An 18,610-nucleotide genomic window follows, 5' to 3' on the forward strand; every position below is an offset into this window, starting at 1 on the left:
CTAAAATGATGGTGTTACTCAAACATTTTTCATTTTCACATGGTGTAATAGGAGAAAATGGACCTCAAAATTTTAAGCCCATTTTCTCCCAATTAATAAAATGCCCCATATGTGGATGTTAAGTGCTCTGTTGGCGCACTGTTGCTCTGCTGGTCTCAGAACAGAAGGAGCGCCATTGGACTTTTGGAGAAAGAATTTTGCTGAAATTGAAGTCAGGGGCTATGTGTATTTTCAAACCTCCAATGATGCCAGAACAGCAGAAACCTCCCCACATTTGACACCATTTTGGAAACTACACTCCTCAAGGAAGGAACAAGGGGTACAGTGAGTACTTACACCTCACAGTTTTTTGAACAGTGGGCCATAAATTTAAAGATTAGATTTTTTTACATTAAAATGCTGGGGTTACCTATTTTTTTACATTTTCACAAGGGGTAATTGTAGAAATTGGGTTACAAATTTTGGAGGGTTTTTTCTCCTGACTATGGAAACACATCCACATATGGGGTATTGTGCTGGGCGGGCACACAACAAGGCTCAGAAGTCATAGAGGTCTGTTTTCATTTGTGGCCTATGGCATATCAGTAGCTGACGGTTACATACATTCAGAGGAAAATGCAAAAATGAAACACCCACATGTGACACCATTACAGAAAGTACCCACCCTGAGGAATGGGTATAGGGGTAAAGAGGACATTTTGAACGCACTGGTGTTTCCTAAATTTATTTTCCAGGAATGGATGACGGGTAGCTTTGGAAAATTGCAATTTTCAACCTATGCTCTGCTTCATCTTTCTGGAAACAACTAACATGTGACTCCGAATTGTCGCCTGGAAATAGGACATAGTTCATGAACGAGAACTCTTTCACATTTTGAGGCCGATGTTTATTACGGACCTAACAGTTGCATACATTCAGAGGAAAATACAAGAAAGGAACACCTACATGTGAGCCTATTACAAACAGTACACCCCCTAGGGAAGGTGTATATGGGTGAAGTGGAGATTTTGAACAGACGGGTGTTTGCTAAATTTATTTTCCAGGAATGGATGAAGTGTATTATGGAGGGGGGGATGAAAATTGCAATTTTAATACTGATATGCCAATTCCCAGTATAGCTGAAGATAAAAATTATGCCCGCTCCAAACCCTATGATCTGAATCATCATTCTGGGAATGTGATATGTGTGGCTGTCCCAAGCCTGTTACCTCAAATGCGCAACTGCAAACCCCCAATGCAGGGGGGGGGGGATATTATCAGGGGTATTGGGAAAGAGGTTTTTTTTTTGTTTTTGGGGAGGTGGGGTGTTTTGGTTTTAAAATTTAGAAGACAATGTACTCTGGACTGGTACATTGGAGTATAATTCTGGGGAATTAAAATTAGGGGAAAGGATTAAAAATGTAGTGCTCCATGGAAGTGTGATACTCCCTGAAGCAGTTTTTAATGCAAAGGCCCGTATGATCAGCACAAGTGTCACATTGAGTGGTGGTGTCCTTCCGAATCCCCCTCCACTCAATGTGACACTTCCCACCCAGGGACATAGGCCTCCTAAAATTTGGCCACCAAGTGATTGATGATCGTCCTGATTTTATACACGCGGTCATATGCGGGATCACTTCAGGGGGGGACATGTCGCATTATCAGCATAATGCAAACATTTCCGAATGGCCTCGAACCGGGGACATGCCATGGTCATACAGTAGAGCGGGGTTTAATAGAGGACATCCCCACTCCAGTATTGCCTCACACTGGGTTTTTTAACTAGACCCATATGCAGCACGAGGCCTCAAAAGGTCCTCATTTCGGCTGCATTGACTGGGTACCACTCATTGGGTCCAGCTAAAAATGAGCCCGGGTTTGCGGCGACAAACTGTTGGGCATAGTTGTCACTGAAAAAAAAACTGAAATAGTCCATTTCAGTGAACCCGACGATGTCAATCATTATTCCTGAGTCACCAACAAACTCAGAAATCATGTGCTCGTGGTCCGCTGGCTGAGTCCAGACAAGTTTGCCGGTATAGGGCACCAGTAAACTTGGCTGGGGGGCTTGACTAGTATGAGCCACAGGGGGATTTATACTAGCATGGGGCACAGGGTCAGGAGCAGAGGAGATTTGCGGCCTCGCATGGCGGCATCTCTGCTGCCTTGGTGGCTCATCATCAGAAGATGATGAAGAGGACAAGGAAATAAGGAAGGTGGGGTCTTCCTCGTCCTCTGTGGCACTTTCAGAGTCGGAGGCTAGTAAGGCATATGCTTCCTTCACTGAAAACGCCCTGCGGTCCATTTCCCTACATATAGTGTATATATGTGGGAGGGAAACTTTATCGATGTGTGCTGCGTGTGGTGTGGTGCGAGACTTCCTACCCTAACCCATCCTAGCTAACTAACCCGCCCTAAGAACAAAAATATAAAAATATTAAATAAAACTAAACTTAAAAAATAGAAAAAGATAATTAAAAAAAGACTTCTAGCGTGAAAAACCCTATGCCCCAAAAAAATTGTGCACACTGTTTAGCGCTTGGTGGCGGCAGGTGCGAAGGGGGCGAAAACAAAACATTAAAACCCCCAAAAAAGCACCCGCCTGAACCCAAAGAAGCTGCTGATCAGTGATAAATCACTGATAGCGGTGGGGCAGGCAGCACACACAGGTACGGTCCCTCCACACAGCACAGGCCTGCTGCTGGTGGCACAGACCGCCTATAGGTGAAAAAATAAAAATATGCTTTAATCCCCGAAAATGCGCCTTCATCACAAAAAAAAGCTTTATGGAAAAACAATTGATATTCTCAGCTCAAGTAAATCCTTAACTTTCTATCCTCTGTATTGAATCATGGTTTATGGTTCATCATCATGATTATGGCTTTCATAGGCATAGCATGTCCTTCCCCAAACTTATTGGATTGTACAGGAGGCTCACGTCACACCTCTTTATGAGATATTCATTGGGACTTCCATTAAACCTGGTTAGCTAAAACACAGACTATTCTGCATGCAGTAAGTGGAGTGGGGTGTACTCTTCCCACTCTCAACCAGGTCCTTCTACATATTTGTAACACACCACAGAGAAAGACCTATTTTTATACAATAAGGTGCGTGGTATAAACATAGGTCTTTCTCTGTGGTGTGTTACAAATATGTAGAAGGACCTGGTTGAGAGTGGGAAGAGTACACCCCACTCCACTTACTGCATGCAGAATAGTCTGTGTTTTAGCTAACCAGGTTTAATGGAAATCCCAATGAATATCTCTATAAAGAGGCGTGACGTGAGCCTCCTGTACAATCCGATAAGTTTGGGGAAGGACATGCTATGCCTATGAAAGCTAGAATCATGATGATGAACCATAAACCATGATTCAATACAGAGGCTAGAAAGTCAAGGATTTACTTGAGCTGAGAATATCAATTGTTTTGTCATGTGTGAAGAATAAAGCTGTTTGAGGCCAGCTTTAAACCTAATTCAATGTGTTTGAGTGGAATTTTATTTGTGTACCAACCATATTGACCAAGAGATGGCATTTTCATGAGTAAAATGCACATAAGTAAAAGTACAAGTATATGTTGGTAAAGAAATTGGAGTACTAGATTTAGATGTCCAATGCAATACTGGCTGGTCAAACTTACCTTGGTGCAATCCTTTACTTTATTGCAGCTTCATCCAAATGAAGCCAAGTCCAAAGCCCCAGATTATCATAAAACTTAACTTTTATTCCATCTTCAGTTTTAAAAATAAATTGCTTATGGCATCCACGTTTTGGCCATAAAATAGGTTTTCTTCAAACCATACAAGATAAAAGCAACATTTAATTTAGTCTTGGATAATTTTAAAAGGCAATTTTATGGCTAAACCATAGCTGCTTTATGTCAGTTTTGCGCATGTTTTTTATGAAGATAGCACAAAAGTTATGTTTTCTGATAATCTATTGCCATGAACCGTGTTATATTTGCACTAGATTGTAGGCTACACATCTGAAACATTGTGCTTATTTATGGATATTTTTGTATTTGTGTCATATGTTTAATTGCTAATCTTAGGTTTCAAGTATAGAAAATAATATATTCTATTTTTCTAAGCTTTATTCCATTGCCCTACTTTTTGTCCATGTATATTTTTACTCATCACATTCTAGTACAATGTATAAATAGTATTCTACAGTGATGGCCGAAACATTAAAGCAAAGAATGGTGTCATTTCTATACCTGGAGGAACATTTTGCAGACCACATAAAGTGAAATGCCATAAAAAATGTTGTGACTTTTCCATAAATTGGAACACTGTGTATTATCTATGAAAATGGGTTGGAAATCCCCTCAGGCTTGTTTCACATATCCCCAGGCATTTCCATTCAAAAGGATTCTAATTCTTTTTATGTATCTTTGAATTTACCAGCTGAGGGAAATCCTATAAAATGATTGCTTTAACACAGGATTGTGAACCAACATCAGATATTAGCCAACAGTGTTTCCAAGCAGAACATACTTTAGCTAACATATTTACCAAGTGGCAAATCATATAGACCGAGCCCAGTGATCCCTACTAGAAATGATCGAATCAAATCCATAGACCCAGATTTCCATGAGAACTGTGCTAGAAGCTCAAGATCGCCTAGAATGTGAATTTTGGTTTGTTCTCTTTGGTAGAACCTATTAAATAGCATTAGCCACATGGCAGAAAAGAGAAAGGATCACATGGCCACAAGGAATTCGACAATGCCTTTAAAACAGCTCTTACAGCCAATCAGCAGTATAGGGGTGATGTCAAAGCTAATAATTGTAGTAAAGCAGCACTGCAAATAGTGTTCTGCATCTGTTCAGTGAAAATTCTCTTTTAATTGAAAGTTAAATGCATAAGTTTTGTGTCACTTTTGAGCACTTTCTAGGATGCAAATCCAACTTGCTACACCCGAAAGTGGGAATAATTTTTAACAGCTTGTAAAAAGCCATTGTTGCCACTCTCAAAAAAAGATAATTTCTGGACATTAAAAAAAAAAAAAAAACACTGCATCTTCCAATACCTCTGTGTTCATATATCCAGCTCACCCCTAGTAAGTTGCCACTCACATGCTGCGGACCCAGCCTGGACTAGGCTGTAAGCATACGGTAAGAAGAAGATTGTCCAGCGCAGCAAAGGCTCAAATGCAGGTTATCTTTATTCTGACACGGCAGTACAGGTAAAATGAACAGCAGTGACGCGTTTCGACTGCCTAGGCGATCTTAGTCATACTGGCACGATCGCGGTGATGCCCTGTATTAACATTTCAGATGCGGCGATCAAAGCTGACCGCCGCATCTGAAGCCCGCTGCTCAGTCGGGCTGTTCGGGACCGCCGTGGTGAAATTGCGGCATCCCGAATAGCTTACAGGACATCGGGAGGGACCTTACCTGTCTCCTCGGTGTCTGCTCCATGCTCCTGCATGGCCGGCGCTCTCCTTTGTCGTCATAACGTCGTCATAGTGACATGATGGCGGCGACAGAGAGTGAGGATACCCGGCAGCAGAGACGTTCCAGAGTGATGGGGACCCCCCGGGGACGTGACAACAGCAATGGAGGGCGACATCCAGGGCAGCTGTGACGGGTCCGGAGCGGCGGGGACACGTGAGTATTGCCTCCTATACCAGTGGTCTTCAACCTGCGGACCTCCAGATGTTGCAAAACATCTGGAGGTCCGCAGGTTGAAGGTTCAGAATCTTTTTTTTCTAGATTTTCATCCTTTAAAATTGGGTGCGTCTTATATGCCGGAGCATCTTATATGGCGAAAAATACGGTATATATATATATATATATATATATATATATATATATATATTACTAGTGTATTACAGATTTTCTTTTGTTTATTGAAATTTTATCCTGAAATGTAGCCCTTCTGCACATTCATATCTTTGAAGATTACAGTCATTCATCAATGTGTCACATTTCTATTCAACAACACCACACCAGACATATAATTTAAAATGTAATACAAGAGAGGCTTATCCTTAAGGAAAATAATAAAAATAAAGTAGGGAAAAAATAGAATACACTACATGTATATCTATTTTTTGCACATAAACCCCTGTGCTCAGAGTCATCACTATTGAGTCTTGATACAAAGTGAAGGTGAGGTTAGTTTTACAACATCTTTTCAGACAGATGATGTTCAAACCGCTGTAATATAGGTTAACTTACTCTGCATTTCACTCATGTGTACTTATGATAACACAGTCTGTAGGGACTTTGACAGCTTGACGTGGTATGCCTCTTGTAAAGAAATTAGAAGCTTGTCAAAATCATGCAAATGTAGATTAAGGTCTGTCACTTTAGAGTGACAATGGTAAAGACAATATTTTGAATGTTCATATGCTGATTTATGCAGGACTCCAAAATAGCACATCTTGACATCCAATGACTTGACATGCAATTTTTTTTTCTATAGCATTTTGTCTTTGTAAATGGTATGTGTAATTTGTCATATTTTAAATTAATTTATTATTTTAATTCTTTTATTTTAGGTAAGGAACTGTAGAAATTATCCAATATTAGATCTGTCAAACAATTTAATACATTGGGTGAACTGTTAGACTAAATTTGTGAATTACTTTAATGAATCAAAATGAATGCTTGGAGAATTAGTAGCCCAATACATAGTAAAGTAGGGCAGATTGTAAATGGGTTTGTGAGCCATTAAGTCAGGCAGATCAGTTTGCTTATCTTAGTAATCATGCTATTCTTAGTGCTACCCTGCTTAGAGCAACCTGGCAGCTGTACATTTTATACACAGTTATTATACTACTTACAAGGATATGTAGCTATAGATCTGCATATGAATGTTATCCTCAAAAGAACATGTATACCACTTGTATAATAATTTGGACAAAGTATTTTCTGGTGATAAGTCTTACATATAGAACCTTTGCTAAAACAGTCTTATATCTGTTTTAATGATACATGTGCAAGCTGTGATTTATGAGACCTCCTCTAAGGTCATTAAATGACACCTTGTTTATTTTTATGCTTCATGGGATATATTAAGCAATTGATGTACATTACTGCAGAGAAGCAAAGAGTATATACTTACTAAAAATCAAATCTACTGGTAGTACTGTATATCTAAATTTACAGACACAATATAAAGCTGAATTCAAGATATCACTGCTTGATAATGTGTGTGTTTTTTTTCCTTTCTTAAATAGCCTAACAATAAGCTTTAGCATTCTTCTTCATGCATTCTGTATCTTAAGACTCTCTAAATGCAATATGCATCTGAATCGCTTACATCTACAAACCCCAGTTATTCTAAAGAAGAGAAGCCTTGAAAGGCATAGACCAAACTGCCATATAAATAAAATGCATCCTCCTTACTCACTTTATAAAGTTAAAAAGGATACTTAGATCAACATTCTACTGTAAATTATTAATAAAGAGATGTATGCACTGACATAAATGTCATTGCAAAATATGGAGAAATAACACTAGACCATTCTATATAGTACAGATTTCCTCCATAAAGGCAGAGATCATGAAGGCGCTGGAGATCAGGTAAAAGGCAACTTTTCTTTATTCCCACAATGCAACGCGTTTCGCGGAAGTTCCACTTCATCAGGCATAATGAAGCAGAAGCGGATGAAGCGGAACTTCGGAGAAACTCGTTGAATTGTAGGAATAAAGAAACGTTGCATTTTACCTGATCTCCAGCGCCTTCATGATCTCTGCCTTTTTGGAGGAAATCTGTACTGTATCTGTGGTTATGTGAAGCGGAGCGGCTGCTGAGATCCTATTACTGAACACGCTCTTCCATGGTTGTACTTGGATGGAGTACTACCCTACTTGGTAAGCGCTAATTCACATGAAGCGTTACCACATTTTACCTTTGTATCACACAAGGGAGCGCATTCTTTTGTCTCTTTTTTTCTAACTAGACCACTCTCCATATTTCCTCCATAAAGGCAGAGATCATGAAGGCGCTGGAGATCAGGTAAAAGGCAACTTTTCTTTATGCCCACAATGCAACGCGTTTCGCGGAAGTTCCACTTCATCAGGCATAATGAAGCAGAAGCGGATGAAGCGGAACTTCGGAGAAACTCGTTGAATTGTAGGAATAAAGAAACGTTGCATTTTACCTGATCTCCAGCGCCTTCATGATCTCTGCCTTTTTGGAGGAAATCTGTACTGTATCTGTGGTTATGTGAAGCGGAGCGGCTGCTGAGATCCTATTACTGAACACGCTCTTCCATGGTTGTACTTGGATGGAGTACTACCCTACTTGGTAAGCGCTAATTCACATGAAGCGTTACCACATTTTACCTTTGTATCACACAAGGGAGCGCATTCTTTTGTCTCTTTTTTTCTAACTAGACCACTCTCCATATTTCCTCCATAAAGGCAGAGATCATGAAGGCGCTGGAGATCAGGTAAAAGGCAACTTTTCTTTATTCCCACAATGCAACGCGTTTCGCGGAAGTTCCACTTCATCAGGCATAATGAAGCAGAAGCGGATGAAGCGGAACTTCGGAGAAACTCGTTGAATTGTAGGAATAAAGAAACGTTGCATTTTACCTGATCTCCAGCGCCTTCATGATCTCTGCCTTTTTGGAGGAAATCTGTACTGTATCTGTGGTTATGTGAAGCGGAGCGGCTGCTGAGATCCTATTACTGAACACGCTCTTCCATGGTTGTACTTGGATGGAGTACTACCCTACTTGGTAAGCGCTAATTCACATGAAGCGTTACCACATTTTACCTTTGTATCACACAAGGGAGCGCATTCTTTTGTCTCTTTTTTTCTAACTAGACCACTCTGTCCTGAAAGGCGGGGGGGGGGGGCGTTGGGGGGGGGGGGTCAAAATGAGACACCAAAGACCAAAGACCATTTCGATCTTTACAATGCCCCCCTTCTTCCATGTATACCCTTGCCAAACTTGGTTTGTATTAGATTCAGAAAATGTAGCTCTTGATTTGGGAGGCATACCAAATAGACATACTGTAAATCTCTGTAGAGCAAGCTTTAGCTAGCATAGTTTCATGTACAAACATTTTTTTGATTCCATCCTGTTCATTAATACAATAGCCATACAGTTTTGATACACAGTTAACATCTACACAGTATTTGGTCATGGTAGTAGGGTCTCTCAAAATAATATAATGTCACGTGTCTCTCTTTGGATACCATCCTCTCTTTCAGCAGGTCAATGTGTGTCCACCATCATCACAAAGTGGAAAGCAATAATATATCATGTAAAAATACAAGGTAATAGATAGTTACAAAAATGGATAGTCCAGAAATTATTTCCACCAATATTTGACAATATAAGATTAAATATTTACATTTCTAAAATATATTTTCTATTTCTTTAATACTTAAACAGCATGTTAATAAAAAAATAAAAATATAGTATTAACAATGAATATAATAATTCTAACCCACATTGATACTATTCTCGCCTACTTTAAGAAATCTGTAATAAACCCATCCACTTCTTAAGGTTATAATAATCATAACTATTGCTGAAGGGAAGCTTTTCTCAGAATCCTTGACAATTTATTAGGAGCCTATGACTATTTTTATGTTAAATTGAGGTCTAATACTTTATAGTCTGTCCTACATAATTATATTTAATGTGAAAACTGCTGTTGCAGACAGTTTTTTTTGTCTGTTTTACAAATGTATCTGAAAAAGACAGATCACATCCCATTGTCAGTATTTCATTAATGTTTTTTTTTTCTCTGACTACTTTGCAAAATCTATGTCTGCTGGTAATACTTACAGATGCAATGTCTCAAAATATTCCACTGATGGTTAGTTTGAAATGATTCCTTTATTCCTTTTAACAATAAATAGTGTAATAGAAATTATAAAGGAATACTATATATAAATATATATATATATACATATATATATATATATATATATATATATATATATATATATATAGACTCTCCCGTTTATTTCCTATACTTTAGGTGTTTACAGTATATATATATATATATATATATATATATATATATATATATATATGTATACTGTATATGTTTGCCTGTTCAATGGATGATTACATTGCTGCTTTGGTATAAGAGCTAATTTGCACCTAAATTGTCAGACAATGATATACTACCGTAAGTTTACAGCTATATTTTCTTCAAGCTCCAACAACCCTACTAGTGTCTATTAATAGTTCTTAAAGATACAATATTTTTACTTGACACTTAATTAAAACAATAGTATATCTTGCTTTTATTATTTAATTTATGCATTTCATAGGCTTGCTATTAGCAGATCTCGGAGTGTAATGTACCATAAGTGCTGACAACAGATAAAAATGTACAAGTATTATATCACCTTGGCACATTATTTAATAAATTAAATTGACTGCTTTTGCCCATGATAAGTAAGTGTAAAGTAAATGTAATTCATCTTGATGTGCGTTAGTCAATTTGGATGATTTCATAAACCTCAAGTATTCCATAAATAATGATACATAAAATGTGATATTGCTGCAGAGATACATATTATGATTGCTATTAGCAAATCAACTGTATTATGACTTTGATTTATTGTCTTCTTTTCCTCAATTTTTCTAAAGGCAGAGACATACAAATAATCGTAGGGCCTATAGAAAAACTGGAATAGGGATCCAGTCTGTTTAGGCAGCCCATAATTTCTAGACAGCAGAAGATCATTGTGCAAGAATATTGTATTGTCCTCTTGCTCCTAAATACAACACCGAAACTCAAGTCTACCAATCCACCAATAACTCTGAGTCATTGAATTCATAAATACAAACTAATGAAGCTGCTTTGTAAAGCATTACTGTCATTCAGAATGACTTTTAACAAGTCGTCTAGACATGTCAATAGTTTTAATTGCATTGGGTATCAAAATGATTACCCTGTGAAGCTCTTCACTTCCTAGCCAGTCACTGTATCCAACTCATTTACTGCATTAGAGTCTATGGTAAATATGTCAGGTTAGAGTGACCGGCAGGAAGTGAGGTGTCTGCATGCACTCCCCCCAGCCGTATCTTGCTATACCAGTGGGTCTCAGGACTGAGACTATGGGGGAGATTTATCAAAACCTGTCTAGAGGAAAAGTTGCCCAGTTGCCCATAGCAACCAATCAGATCGCTTCTTTCATTTTTATCAAGGCCTCTGCAAAATGAAAGAAGCAATCTGATTGGTTGCTATGGGCAACTCAGCAGCTTTTCCTCTAGACAGGTTTTGATAAATCTCCCCCTATGTGTATTCTTTACATAGAGTACATCTATGTCTGTTTAGCCTCAGCATTGATTTAAATCTTCCACAATCTCTTTATTCTTACTCGCTTTTATTTTTGTCCACATGGTTGCTGCTATGTAGGGTTCCATGATACCCTTTATGCAAATTAATGTTAAGTGACCTTTAATCTATAGTATATGTAATACTATTATTAAACTATTATTATGGTTCTAGCTGTTACATTTGTAGTGCGATAGCATAATTCCGCGATACACTCACATATGTAAACCATGAGTGTGAATGCTTCTAAGATATGCGGTTTTCTTTTCTTTTATTATGAGAGATAGATTTCTGTAATTTATAGATGATGCTGATATCTTTCTCCCTTTTTTTATATCTAATATATTTTTGTAATAAAGAAACTGTTGCATCTATGTATGTTAATATATTTTAATACTGTTTTCATGTAAAGCGTCCACATTTGGTAAATCTTATACAATTTTATGGATTTCTAATTTATGTTTTGCATGTCTTGCAGTGGCGGTTGCCATTGGTTTCTACATGTGGGTGGTTATACCATCTTGTGTAGGTGTGGCTTTTGACGTCACGTCCATCTGTCAGTGCAGGTGTGCCGCTGCGTCATGTCCGCCCACCCACATGTATAAAACCCGGTCTTTCTGTACTACATGTTGTGTATGACTAAGGCTTTGTTGTAAAGCCGAAATGCGTCACTGTACCCTGTGTTCCTGTTATGACCATCTGGTGAATAAATATTATCCTCCGAGTTTTTTGGACGCTGGACTCTGCCCTGTCCGTGCGCACCTGGGGTGAGCTGAAGCACTGTTGTTTCTCTATCTTACCTGTGTGGACCAGCCTCGCGCTCCCCCAGCTCCCGAAGCTTGATTTACCTATCCCCCGGCGATATACGGAACTGGACTTGCATTGTTCAACATGGCCACGGGTGGAGGTGAAGCTCTTCAAAACGGGAATTTAACTCGTGAGGAACGCATGCACTGCATTTTTAATGCCACCAGTTTGGACACTCAGGAAACACTTGATCTTAATATCGCACTCCGAGAATTGGAGGAAGCTATGCTGTCTGAAACCAAAATTTGGTGGGATATGACCACGTAAAAAAATTATGTGGATCAAACAATGACTCCCAGGGGACTAAGAATCAAAAAGTTCCCCACTACCGTCTTTTGCCAGCAGTTCAAGCAAGAGTGGGAACTTCTGCTAGCTGATTCGTCTTTGAAGTTTATTAAACTGATAATACAATACGAAGAAAAAGCACTTGCAGAGGTGAATGATAAAATCTCCACCATTAAATCCTCCTTGGAACAGCATGAACAGAACCCTATTTATGTGGAATATAACACTAAAATTACAGAACAGATAAAGAAAGTGGAATCTTCAATTGCAGATGTAAAACAAAGAACATTCCTGCGAGATTTGGAGGACTGTAAAACCAACTTTGTTTTCATCTGGCCCAACACTGGGAATAACATCACTCCCAGGTCCATCCTGAAGAAACAAGGGAAGAAGAATGCATATAAGAAACAAAATAAATCACAAAATAAAAAGAACTTGAGAGTCAGCTTTTCCTCTGTTGAATCAAGGGGAATGGATGACACCAGTGATCTGGGATCCCAAACTGGGACTTTGACCCCAAATGCTTCTTCTTCGCCTCTGCCAACACCGCATAGGATGAAGATCCAAAATAAGGCATCAAAAAACGCCGTGCCGGCAGAAAACATCGTTCAAACCAGGCTAATGAAGCACAATCAGAAGAGGTAAAGACTTCTATTCCCATATTTAATTTATCTGCCACCATTCTTTCTTATACACAACTGGAAGTTTTGTTCCGTGGACTTTCTTTTGCCCCGACATGTAGATTTGATTTATTCCGGACTTTACTTGATTTAAACCGTTTTGTTCGTAATATCACTCTACGTAAGCATTTTGTCAATATTGAGAAGAATACTGTATCTGATGTTGTTAGTACTTATTCTAGTGATGCTGTTGTATCGGATGTGTCCAACATAAACTTCTCTTTGCATTCATCTCATGTCTCTGGGTTTTCACATACATCCCCATTGAGCTCCACGGCTAGTTTCAGCTTTTCTGAACTTGCCCTGGCGTCCAATTTACAGGATCAGTGTGACACCAGTTTTCAACTGACATCCCTGACTTTGTTACTTCCAATAGGGACTTTTACCCCATCATGTCCCGTACCCCAGCACTGGATAATTTTCAAGATGCTGTGGAGTCAGACTTGACTATGCTGTCCATGCAAAACCATTCTGTTAAATATAATTTATCATTTAAACAAAGGAATGCTCTCAAAGAATTGGAAAACATGGACAGCATAGTCATAAGACAAGCAGATAAAGGAGGAGCGGTGGTCATATTGGATAGGGGACTCTATAGCAAGTTAAATATGGAGATGTTAAATGACCTAGACACATACAGACCCCTTCCAAGTGACCCGACTCCGAAATTTAAGAAGATCCTAGAGTCCGTAGTGCATCTTGGGGCAGTGAATGGACATATCACAGAAAGTATTGCGAAATATTTAGTTATTGATAGCCCTGTTATACCTATATTCCATTCGCTGCCCAAAGTGCACAAGGGGGTATTTCCCCCTCCGCTTAGGCCTATCGTGGCGGGGATATCTTCTTTCAATGAACGGTTGTGCGAGTGGATTGATTCACTTTTACAGCCACTCATTCCTACTATCCCAGGCTACATAAGAGACACAAAGCATGTGTTAGAAATGTTGGACTTGATACAATGGCATGAGGGGTATCAGTCGGTGACAGCTGATGTCACCTCACTGTACTCTGTCATACCACATCATCTTGCCTTATTAGCCTTATCCTGGTTTCTGGAAACCTATTCTCGATACCCAGGTGGTCTCCGGGAATACATGCTATTGGTAGTAGATTATTTGTTAAAACATAACTTTTTTATGTTCAATGGCGTGTTCTTCCTGCAGACCACCGGCGCTTCGATGGGGGCGAAGTTCTCCCCCTCTCTCGCCAACATTTATATGTGTTGGTGGGAGAGGGGGATTCTCTTCGCCCCCAATAATCCCCACAGTCACGCTTTGGTGTGGTATGGCCGCTACATTGACGATCTCCTCTTTATTTGGAGGTCTGATGTAGCGGCCATACAAGAATTTTCGGAATACCTCAATCAGAATGAGTTGAATTTAAAATTCACTGTGACTGTGGAGAAAGAGGTGATCAATTTTTTGGATTTGCGTCTGTGGGGTGACAGAAAAGTCGGCCAGGTCATAACATCTACCTATAGGAAACATACTGCAGTGAATTCAATCCTGCATGCCGATTCCTGTCACCCCAGACAAGTTATAGAGAACCTCCCAACTGGTGAGCTCATTAGAGCTCGGCGTAATTGTACCCGAGAGGTTGACTTTAGTGGGGAGGCAGTCTCCATAAGCAACCGCCTTATAGCAAGGAATTATCCACAGTGGACCATTGATAAAGCCCTTGCGGTTGCCAATGGTAAAGATCGCAAGTCTCTGATGGGCATTACTTCTGACATGCACGGTGAAACACATAATGGTGATGATAGAAATGTTACTCATAGCTATGGTGACAATAAAAATATTAAGTTTGATAACAGAAGTAATTCACCAGTAGTGTTTTCCACCCAGTATAGCATAGAGTTTCATAAAATTAAGAAGGTCATCAATAAGTATATGCCGATCTTAACTAGTGATCCAGACTTTAAACAGGCTTTGATAGGGGGCCACAGATGTGTGTCTAAGAAAGCACCCACTATTGGCCAGCGTCTCTCTCCCAGCCTGTTCCAGGATAAGGCTTCTACTAAACCCACTTGGCTGACATACATTGGATCATTCAAGTGTGGGGCTAAAAGGTGCATTTGTTGCAGCTATATTTCTAATTCTACTACATTTGTGTCTACAGTTAACCATACTAGTTTTCCAATTAAACAGTATGTAAACTGTAACACCACTGGTGTCGTATACCTGTTTACATGCATTAGCTGTCAGGTACAATACGTTGGCTGCACCACAAGTTCTCTGAAAATGAGGATTCGGAAGCATATTTCCGATGTACCACATTTCCTATCTAGGAACGTCTCAATGGTATCCAAGCACTGCGCGGAGGCGCATGCTGGGGATACCTCTGGCCTCTGGCTTCAGGGGATCGAAAGGGTCACGGTTCCAACTAGAGGTGGTAATCTTAGACATAAGATTCTAGACCGTGAGATCTTTTGGATCCTGAAGTTGGTCCTCGAGGTTTGAATAAAAGAATGGATACGATCCTACACTACTGATATAATTTTTTGAATTTCCTGAGTTTTTTTCTTCTTCTTTTTTCCTCTTCTCTGGGTCACTGCCCCTTTCCCTCTTTCCCCCCCCCTTTTTTTTCCCTCCCCTTCCCCCTCCCTTCCCCCCCCCTCCCCCTTTCTTACCTGTATGTTTTCCAACTATTATTATGGTTCTAGCTGTTACATTTGTAGTGCGATAGCATAATTCCGCGATACACTCACATATGTAAACCATGAGTGTGAATGCTTCTAAGATATGCGGTTTTCTTTTCTTTCATTATGAGAGATAGATTTCTGTAATTTATAGATGATGCTGATATCTTTCTCCCTTTTTTATATCTAATATATTTTTGTAATAAAGAAACTGTTGTATCTATGTATGTTAATATATTTTAATACTGTTTTCATGTAAAGCGTCCACATTTGGTAAATCTTATACAATTTTATGGATTTCTAATTTATGTTTTGCATGTCTTGCAGTGGCGGTTGCCATTGGTTTCTACATGTGGGTGGTTATACCATCTTGTGTAGGTGTGGCTTTTGACGTCACGTCCACCTCTCAGTGCAGGTGTGCCGCTGCGTCATGTCCGCCCACCCACCCACATGTATAAAACCCGATCTTTCTGTACTACATGTTGTGTATGACTAAGGCTTTGTTGTAAAGCCGAAACGCGTCACTGTACCCTGTGTTCCTGTTATGACCATCTGGTGAATAAATATTATCCTCCGAGTTTTTTGGGCGCTGGACTCCTCTTTCTTCTATAAGTAATACATGTATGATGACTTGCAATCTTACCTCTGCGATCATACATTTCTCCTGTACAGTACTCTGTATAGAAGGCAAATATGATCTAGTGATCTTAAAGATATTTACATACATAATTATATTCAAACCTTTTTCACCCTTTATATTTGTATGCTTTGTCCTGGTGTGAGAACAGAACAGTAAAGCCAGCAACTGTTTTATCTTTTATTAGACACAAAGGGGGATGTGAGCCTACATGATAAGAGGTTTGTACCTACCTAATATGTGGTGTATACCTACTTAATTTGGGGAGTCTACTTACAGTGACTATTCAATTTGGGGTTTGATCTACCTAACTAGTATTTGGGGTGTATTTACTTAAATAATGTGGAACTGAACTTACTTAATAGGTGGGTGGATTTACCTAACTAATTTGAAGAGGGGGATTTCACCTACCGATCTAATATGAGAGTGTGCCTACTTAATCCCTTATACCCCTTATAAGGCCCATGGTGATGATATGAGCAGTCATGGTGTTTAGTAAGGCATTAAAAGTGATATTTTTGGTTACATTTTTATGTATAGTATTTTTTTTTTGTTAGCAGTAGGAAAGTTATATTTCCTTATTAAATAGTGATAATATTTACATTTGTTATCTAAGCGATAGAGATAAGCAAACCAGAAACATACAATCTGAGTTTGGTCAGAGTTTTGTTAAAAGGTGAAGTTTGGCTAGAACTCAGGTAGTTCAGTATACCAGAACTTGCTAAAATAAGATCAGCATAAAAGCTCAAAAATGAAAAAAAGGAAGAATCATATGACCTCAGGGAATCCCTTAATGCCTTTCAAACACCTCTATCAGCCAATCAGGAGGCAGTATAGGGGTCATGTCAAAGCCACTATAAAAGCCTATGCACATAGGTAAAGCAGGTATTTTAGAGAAAGCAGGTATTAGGCTGGGTTCACATATGTCTGGCATCCGGCATAGGTGAACAGAGCCTAAATCTTGACACAACTGATGCCACAACTGATGACAACTTGTCATCAGTTGTATGGCATCTGGCATCTATAATTTCTGGGCAACGGACAGGGGAACGCAGCAAGCTGCGTTCCCCTGTCCGGTGCCTTCCGGCGTGTCCATCCATCCGGCGTTAAAATTGAGACGCTGGATGATTGTTGAGTGTCCCATTCAAATAAATGGGATCAGTTCTAGCATCAGTTTCCCTCCTTTGGACACCAGAGGGAGACTGTGCCGAATGGCGGCCTTAGTTGAAGATTTCTGTGAGGGACACTAAGCAGTAAGACCACGTATGTACAACAATTGCACAACAAAAGTGCTAAATCTGTTTTACTTGACAGCTATGTTTTTTTTGTTTTTTTGTTAGAGGGTTTTCTTGTAACTTCTGTGCCTTTTCTAGTATTCCAACCCTGTTGCTATGCCCCAATAATGTTAATAATTGTTTACAGCTTGTGAAACACCATTCTTAACTTTCCAGGCACAAAACCTATTGCTCCTCCTATAAAGGGAGAACGTTTGAACCACTTGGAAAAAGGCATTGCTTCTTTCAATGCTTCTATGGGCATTTAAAAATGACAGACATCTGGGGAAAAGAGGGGGGGGGGGTAAGGTTGCATTGGAGCTAGTGCCCTTCAATTTCACAATCTCAAGGATGAAATAGTTATCATTATGAAAATGTATCTTTTTCCCTTATATCCATTAAGCAATTGTTAGTCTATACTCTGGTATTTGACAATTTTCGATATACATTTTAACTGAATCTTCTCTTTATCTCTGTCATTAAATGTTATTTTAATGTTAGTCTTGGAATCCTTTACTCTTCAAATTCGAAACTATAAAAAAAACTGGAGACCCTTGAAATTTTGGGAACTATAGTTAATTTTCTGTAGTAAAATCCTCTAAAATATCAAGATAGCAATACAATTACCATGTTACATTGAGGAGAATAGCATATTATACTGGAGACCATTCAATACATGTCCAACCAATATGAATTAATTTTACAACATTATTACTACAATATTGGTTCCAATCTCCCATCTACATTTTCAGCAATGACTATTAGTGTTTAAGGACATTTTGTATATAGGATATGGGCTATAGTACTACCCATATAGGAGAAAGTAGATTTAATTTAACTGTAAGTTCTCCCTTAAGAATTAACTTTCCTTAAAACTACATAAAATGCATTGCAATATGAAACTAGTGACCTGAAGACTAAGGGGAAAAACATACAGTTCATCACATATGATTATTTTTCTGTAACAAAGAAATTAATAAATGACTGACAGGTGAATATAGATGATATTCTTGAAGTCAAAGAATAGAAAACATGGTGA

At 39.0% G+C, this 18,610-nt stretch overlaps 1 protein-coding gene across 2 annotated transcripts in view; it reads right to left on the minus strand.

The window, feature by feature from the left end:
• LOC130273719 (cadherin-10-like) overlaps positions 1-18,610 on the minus strand; it is a 472,310-nt gene that overhangs the window by 217,933 nt on the left and 235,767 nt on the right. The gene's annotated exons all lie outside the window — the stretch shown is intronic.

The sequence above is a fragment of the Hyla sarda genome, chromosome 5, assembly GCF_029499605.1.
Source record: "Hyla sarda isolate aHylSar1 chromosome 5, aHylSar1.hap1, whole genome shotgun sequence".
Lineage (NCBI taxonomy): Eukaryota > Metazoa > Chordata > Amphibia > Anura > Hylidae > Hyla > Hyla sarda.